The sequence below is a fragment of the Malaclemys terrapin genome, chromosome 24, assembly GCF_027887155.1.
Source record: "Malaclemys terrapin pileata isolate rMalTer1 chromosome 24, rMalTer1.hap1, whole genome shotgun sequence".
NCBI lineage: Eukaryota > Metazoa > Chordata > Testudines > Emydidae > Malaclemys > Malaclemys terrapin.
In genome coordinates, this window is record NC_071528.1 from 11,785,608 (window position 1) to 11,792,248 (window position 6,641).

A 6,641-nucleotide genomic window follows, 5' to 3' on the forward strand; every position below is an offset into this window, starting at 1 on the left:
CCGGTGCGGGCGCTGGCCGAGCACTTCTGTTTTCTCTACAAATCCAGACCAAAGGTCTCCCCCTAGAGGTAGAAGGCAGGGCTGCTTGGTGAAGGCGGTGCTGTTCTGTCACCAGCTTTCACATCTCCTAAAAACCAGCAAGCTGCTGGGTGTGAGAAGGAGCTAACAAATAAATGAGAGTTCCTTAAACACAACATTTTCTCATCAGGATGCCAAACAGCTTCTGTTTTTAAGTCATCAGATACTTTCTCTTCCTACCCTTGGTCTGTCTTGTGTATTTAGATGGTAATCTCTTCTGGGCAGGGCCTGTCTCTCACTCTGGGCTTCGCTACACGGGCAATTTACAGACTGTAACTGTCTCGTTCAGGGGTGTGAAAAAACACCCCCCTGAGCACAGCAAGTTTCAGCGCTGTAAAGCACGAGTGTAGACAGTGCCCCAGCGCTGGGAGCTGCACTCCCAGCGTTGGGAGCTATGCCCCTCCCAGGGCTGCGCCACGACCACACAAGCCATCTTAAAGCGCTGCCGCGACCGCACTTTAGCATTGCCAGTGTAGACTAGTCCTATGTGTCTGTGCAGCGTCTCCCACAATGAGGCCCTGGTCCCAGTTAGGTCTCTAGTTCCCACCAATTTGCATGCAGATGCCAAGTGCTGATATTTGGGAAACCTGCAGCAGGATTCCGAAAGGCAAATTTTTCCTGCTCAAAGCGCAGTGCTACCGTGACAAGTGACCCTGGTGCAATCTTCTGCAACAGACCTGCCTGCTGCGTGTGTCTATTCACAGTCCTCTCTGCCTTTTTACTGAATGCAGAAGTAGCATCACACTAGACCAAGAATGACAAATGGACACAGGGGATCAAACCACACCCATTGTACAGCTCTGTCTCTGGGTGGAGCTTACCTACCTCTAACAGAGACTGGAAGGGCCTGTCGCATTTACACTTTGGCAACACTTGAAGAGCTCGTCATGCCATAAACCCTCATTGAATTGAACCAAATACTGATTTTTGCTCCTCCCTGCCCTGCCAGAACCAACTCGCGTGAAAGGGGTTGTGCATCTTCAACAGAAGTGTTCTCGGCATTCTATCTGAGCAAAGGTACTGATGACTGCGGGGTTGCATACGGTCACTGAGGGTCTGATTTGGCCTGCAGAACCAGGTGATGATGCAAGAGGAGGAAAGACCCCAGCTGGACTCACAGATCCCAGGTTGAGTTGGGGCTGACAGTGAGAAACACCATCTTGTTCCTTGCAATACTGAGCTCGTTTGAAACAAGAATCATTGCAAGACAATTATCAAGGAATCCCAGGATGCACAAAGTTCAGCCTAAAGTTGGCTGTTTCCTCCTGGAACTTTCTATCCCTGCCACTAATTCCCTTTGTCTTTGATTATTAATTATTATTAATTATTTGTATTGGTAGCACCCATGGCACCCAACTGAGATCAAGTGCCCATTATACTAAGCACTCTACATACACATAGTATGAGACAATGCATACCGTGAAGAGCTGACACTGTAAACAGGAAGAAAGACAAAGGGCAGGAAGGGAAACAGAGACCTGAGAGGTGAAGTGACTTACCACATATTACACAGCAATTCAGTAGTCAAGCAAGGAATTGAACCCAGATCCTTGCAGTCCACTTTAATGCCCTAGTCACTAGCCTTCACTACCTCAGAGGCATGCCAGCCCCTTTATACTCCTGGGTTGGAGCTAATAGGACCCACCTGTTCTGCCTGCCAAGGTGAGTCAGCAAAAATTCTCTGCATCTCTATCTAGGGTCTAGATCCTGATGCTCAGTTTACAATACCCTGCATTTGTAGTCTAAATTGACCTTTAACCTCTGCAAACCTTTCTCAATGGGTGAGACCTTTCACAGGAAGAGAGAAGCTTTCCGACCCAGCACTTTATTGCTTATTTCAGCGCAACAGAGAACAAAGCGCCAAAGCTGAAAAGCTGCCCTGCTTGCTGGGTTTCCTTTTCAGCCTTCACGGTTCACAGTATGAGTAGCCTTGGCAGGATTCCATTTTTATTTCTTATAATATTATTGATGGACAATATCGATGTTTATTTTTAAACCTTTTATTTTTATCAATTTCAATGGTCATAGTTGCAGGAAACTATGGGGGGAGGGATCAGACAATGATTCAATGACCGCAGATGCTGAGATTCAAAGTTAACGCCTCAGAACCATTAAAACCCAAATTTCTCAACATCACAAGTCAAAATGTACAAAGCAAATGTCCTTAAATCAAACTCTCATAAGTTCTCAGGCAGTAGTTTTCTTACCCCTGCCACTCTGTACATTTTCATTACCATCAATGGAAATATTTTTTGTCGTTTGCATCGGTTTCAGTCGGAAGCTAGGTGATTTTCACAGAAAGTGCAACTACACTCTGGACTATACAGAGCTGAAGGCCCTGCTTTTTCAGTTAAGTGGTGACCCAATGACCACATTCAAAGAGCGAGGATAATGTGCCAACAACCGATGTCTGCACGCTGTACCTGCATCATCTTACGCTCCTACGAAGGTTGTGGCCAGGCCAGCTCCAGCTTTTTTGCCGCCTCAAGTGGCGAAGGCAAAAAAATAAAAAAATAAAACGCCACGATCAGCGGCACTTCAGCGGAAGCTCTACTGCGCTGCTTCATTCTTAGGCAGCAATTCGGCGGCGGGTCCTTTCCCCCGAGAAGGAGTGAGGGACCCGCTGCTGAATTGCTGCCGAAGACCCGGACATGCCACCCCTTTCCATTGGCCGCCCCAAGCACCTGCTTCCTTTGCTGGTACCTGGAGCCGGCCCTGGGTGGTGGTGTCTCTGATGCTTATCCGTCTAAAAGGCGAAAGGATTAAAGTATCTGAGGACAATTTCTTTCCAAGAAAGTAACAATTCAAACATTAACAACAAGGAGTCTGGTGGCACCTTAAAGACTAACAGATTTATTTGGGCATAAGCTTTCGTGGGTACAATTGTTTATCTTCTTTCGCTTGGAATGTTAGCCACCCTATTTTAGATTCTGCCAGGTACCGTGGTGATGGGGGCCTTAGCAATGTGAGTATAATGATCGTTGTAAAGGGCTAGATTGTGACACCTTTAACTGATCACAGTAACAAGTCACCTACACAGGGAACAACTATTTAATAATGGGCTCCTCGGTCTAGTAGACAAAGATCCAATGGCTAGAAGTTGAGACTAGACAAATTCTCACTGGAAACAAGGTGTAAATTTTTAACCAGGAGGGAAATTAACCATTGGAATAATTTATTAAGGTTATGGTGGGTTCTCCTTCACTGGCAATTTTTAACAAGTATAGATTTTGTGTTTGTTTGTTTTTTAGTATATGCTCTAGGACAGGGGTCGACAACCTTTCAGAAGTGGTGTGCCGAGTCTTCATTTATTCACTCTGATTTAAGGTTTCGTGTGCCAGTAATACATTTTAACGTTTTTAGAAGGTCTCGTTCTATAAGTCTATAATATAGAACTAAACTATTGTTGTATGTAAAGTAAATAAGGTTTTTAAAATGTTTAAGAAGCTTCATTTAAAATTAAATTAAAATGCAGAGTCCCCCGGACCGGTGGCCAGGACCCGGGCAATTTGAGTGCCACTGAAAATCAGCTCGCGTGCCGCCTTCGGCGCGCGTGCCATAGGTTGCCTACCCCTGCTCTAGGAGTTATTTTGGGGGATGTTCTATGCCTGTGTTATACAGGAGGTCAGACTAGATGATCACAATGGTTCCTTCTGGCCTTGGAATCTCTGACTCTGATGACCACTTTCTCACGAGTCCTGCTGAAGTTACATGGAGGTTGAGAAGGTTTCCTTGTGGTGCTTCATGCTAAGTAAGCCAGGGCTTGGCATGCAGATTTAACTGCTCTCCCTACTTGAGGATCTTAATCCTCTACCCTCTCCAGCTTTTCTGCACTACATTCCCTTCTTTTTTTTTGTCAAACCAATCTGATAGCTTTCTTTGATAGGATAACGAGCCTTGTGGATAAGGGTGAAGCGGTGGATGTGGTATACCTAGACTTTAGTAAGGCATTTGATACGGTCTCGCATGATATTCTTATCGATAAACTAGGCAAATACAAATTAGATGGGGCTACTATAAGGTGGGTGCATAACTGGCTGGATAATCGTACTCAGAGAGTTGTTATTAATGGTTCCCAATCCTGCTGGAAAGGCGTAACGAGTGGGGTACCGCAGGGGTCTGTTTTGGGACCGGCTCTGTTCAATATCTTCATCAACGACTTAGATATTGGCATAGAAAGTACGCTTATTAAGTTTGCGGATGATACCAAACTGGGAGGGATTGCAACTACTTTGGAGGACAGGGTCATAATTCAAAATGATCTGGACAAATTGGAGAAATGGTCTGAGTTAAACAGGATGAAGTTTAACAAAGACAAATGCAAAGTGCTCCACTTAGGAAGGAAAAATCAATTTCACACATACAGAATGGGAAAAGACTGTCTAGGAAGGAGTACGGCAGAAAGGGATCTAGGGGTTATAGTGGACCACAAGCTAAATATGAGTCAACAGTGTGATGCTGTTGCAAAAAAAGCAAACATGATTCTGGGATGCATTAACAGGTGTGTTGTGAGCAAGACACGAGAAGTCATTCTTCCGCTCTACTCTGCTCTGGTTAGGCCTCAGCTGGAGTATTGTGTCCAGTTCTGGGCGCCGCATTTTAAAAAAGATGTGGAGAAACTGGAAAGGGTCCAAAGAAGAGCAACAAGAATGATTAAAGGTCTTGAGAACATGACCTATGAAGGAAGGCTGAAAGAATTGGGTTTGTTTAGTTTGGAAAAGAGAAGACTGAGAGGGGACATGATAGCAGTTTTCAGGTATATAAAAGGGTGTCATAAGGAGGAGGGAGAGAACTTGTTCACCTTAGCCTCTAAGGATAGAACCAGAAACAATGGGTTTAAACTGCAGCAAGGGAGGTCTAGATTGGACATTAGGAAAAAGTTCCTAACTGTCAGGGTGGTTAAACACTGGAACAAATTGCCTAGGGAGGTTGTGGAATCTCCGTCTCTGGAGATATTTAAGAGTAGGTTAGATAAATGTCTATTAGGGATGGTCTAGGCAGTATTTGGTCCTGCCATGCGGGCAGGGGACTGGACTCGATGACCTCTTGAGGTCCCTTCCAGTCCTAGAATCTATGAATCTATGAATCTATGAATCTTTTGTGACATGCATATCTCCCTTTTGTCCCGCTGGCATATTGCCCATTCTCTTAGTATCACGAGGCTTGTTGATGATTTGTTTGTTTGGGCTGAAGGGCAGGGAGGACGTGCTGTTGATTATTACTTGTGATCATTTCTAGCACAATGCTTGTGCTTTACAAAAGGCAGAGTGCTGCACATTTCCCTGTCTCAAGGAGCTTATGTAACCCACTGTAGGACAGTGGGGGTCTTTGTCCCACTCCACCAGCTGGTGTAGAAGTTAAAAGCCCATTACAGCTGACAGCTATTACAGTTACTTCTTTAGCTCCAGTTTATGCTTTTTAGTGCTGAAAATCACAAGTGAAACACCCTGCTGGCAGCTCAAACAGGTCACTATACTCCCAGGCTGAGGGCAACAGGTTCAGGTAGGGGAAGGCCTGGAGAACCAGTAAGAACTGAGGAAGCATTTGGGGGAGCAGGTTGAGAGAGACAGGGCTTGGTGGGCAACAACTGGGAGACTTTGCCATGTACATAAGTGGCCTCAAACAAGACAAGGGATTCTGTACAGCCCACACACATCGCCTTGCAGATGAATCCAAGCCATTTCTTGATAGAACAAAATCTCATGGAAGGGGGCTTCACGCAGTGACACTGTAGTGCAAAGGGAAGAGAGGAGAACTGAACTAGCCAAAGCCAGAAGAGATCTGGTGGAGCTTTGGTGGCAGAAAGAGGAGGTAGCTGTCTGGAAGAAGCCATCTCAGCTACTCTGAGGGAGCTCTAGAGGAGAAAAACCACAGCTCAGCAGCTCCCTAACTCCTGCTCAGATGGGGGATTCACAGTGGTACCCACCAGAACCCAGATGCTAAAACTAAACTGCATTCAGTGGAGCAGACTACAGCGGAGAGGTCTGCTCCTGGTATGCAATGCTTCATCTTGACTCAAGTGGGCTGGAGGTGCAGCCTATGAGGATGGTGGCCTCCCCACCGTGCACTGCTCCATCTTGTTCTTCATGTATGGCACATGGGGATTAGGGCTCCCAGCATGCACTGCTCCATCATGAGCTCCATGTACAGCTCCCAGCATGCACTGCTCCGTCAGACTCTCCATGTATGGCACATGGGGATTAGGGCTCCCAGCATGCACTGCTCCATCATGAGCTCCATGTACGGCTCCCAGCATGCACTGCTCCATCAGACTCTCCATGTATGGCACATGGGGATTAGGCTCCCAGCATGCACTGCTCCATCATGAGCTCCATGTACAGTTCCCAGCATGCACTGCTCCATCAGACTCTCCATGTATGGCACATGGGGATTAGGGCTCCCAGCATGCACCTCTCACTCAGTCCAATCCACTTGTGCAGCCCATTTACCTCTCCCTCCCGCATCAGTTCAGTGGCACCATCATGTCCCCCCACCAACCAGGTCACTGGCACAGCACAATTCCCTCATTTAGGTCAGTGGCACAATTGATCAGTGGTACAGCT